Here is a 1,587-nt window from a genome sequence, read left to right as displayed (position 1 = left end):
GAATAACATGATATCTGCTATATGTCTGCGCAATATGGTACTTCTTTGTCTACTTACAATAAATAACCGAGTCAAACTCAAAAGGAGCAAAAATTAACACAAGTAGGGCTCAAAACCTCTATGCCTTCCCAAGACCAGAACATAATTTGCACTTTACTGAAAAAAATAGAAATGAATATGAATTGTCAGTTTAATATACATATACTGATATTTAGTAATCAAAATGTTAATATTATTTGATTTATTAAAGTTATGAAAGTAAAAACATTATAGTTTCACGCATGGTAGATTATTTGATTTTATTTTTTGTTAATTTTTGGTTTAATAGAGTTCTTTAATTTTCTTTGAAAAACTTATTTTGTGGAAAAAGCTTTTTTAATTAATAATGGAAATATAGTTATTTTACCACACTTTTTTCTATAGCTGATTGAAATACGGAAACTGTATGTGATTTTCGAGAGTCTGTAGTCTAAGTAATTTAATGCAGATGCTCTACGAAAATTGGGAATGTGAAACATAGACCTTACTATTTTCTCTCCTTTTCAAGGCAACTTGCTGTAGTGACCGAGTACATTGTTGTCCATTCAATTTTCGATGCAGACCAGGAGGATGCTTTCACAGTGAATCTGCATTTTCTAACGCCTTATTTAACATAGAGTCTTACAAGCAGCTTGAAGCTGAAGAAGATGATGAAGTATTAAATAAATTTATCGACGACATGTTTGAAAAATAAATGTTGAATTGTAATCCATGGATTCTAATATATTTATATTCTTTGAAATCTTTTGGTGAAGGAGGTTTTTCAATGATTAGCCTATAGCACAAACATTAAAAAGACAGCAAAACACTTTGTTCAGTTGTTAATGCTAGAAAATTATGGAAATATAGCCCTATTTTCTTCTTACATAGATTGTTACGCAGACGATTTTTCATAATCTCATCCGTAGAATCAAATTACTGGCCCCCCAGCAGGCTGCTGAATGTGATTTCAAACTCTGGGTGTCGTATTACCACAGGGTTGTAGCTGTATCTGCCACTGGCAGAGTTTTTATGCTAAAGGTATTAAACACGATAACTTAAAGGAAAAAAAAAGGAAAAAAGGTAAAGGATGCGGCACTAGACCCTTAAGGTCCAAACCGGCGGTGCTGATCTCCGTTTCGTGGCCCTTCAGCCAGGAAGTGCAATGGGGGGCTGGGGGCCAGCCAACCTATGCTTTCGCAAACCCTTTCTGTTTAGCTTCCCCAGATTTCTCCAGGTACCCATTTAGAGCTGGGTTGACTCTGGCTAAGCTTACAGGGTCAAACCACTGACCCGCGTCCCAAACTAATAAACTGACCACACCAGGGATCGAACCCGAATTCTCGGATTCTCAGCCCAGCGCGCGTCCTAACTTGCGTGATATCTACTAAATAGTAATATAATAAATACAACAATTTTAAAATAAATACTAGATATAAACAAAGGAAATGCTAAAACGTCAATTCCTGTAATTAAAAAAAAGAGAAACATCAGTGCTACTCATACAATTCGTTTTTCATTTTACGTGAAAGTGCGAAAACATAAAACTCCAGTTAAGGGTTCTAAACA

Source organism: Artemia sp. Qi Xiang Cuo, chromosome 5 (assembly GCF_049724085.1).
Source record: "Artemia sp. Qi Xiang Cuo chromosome 5, ASM4972408v1, whole genome shotgun sequence".
NCBI lineage: Eukaryota > Metazoa > Arthropoda > Branchiopoda > Anostraca > Artemiidae > Artemia > Artemia sp. Qi Xiang Cuo.
The sequence above is the reverse complement of the archived record's forward strand: the minus strand, read 5'-3'. Positions refer to the sequence as shown.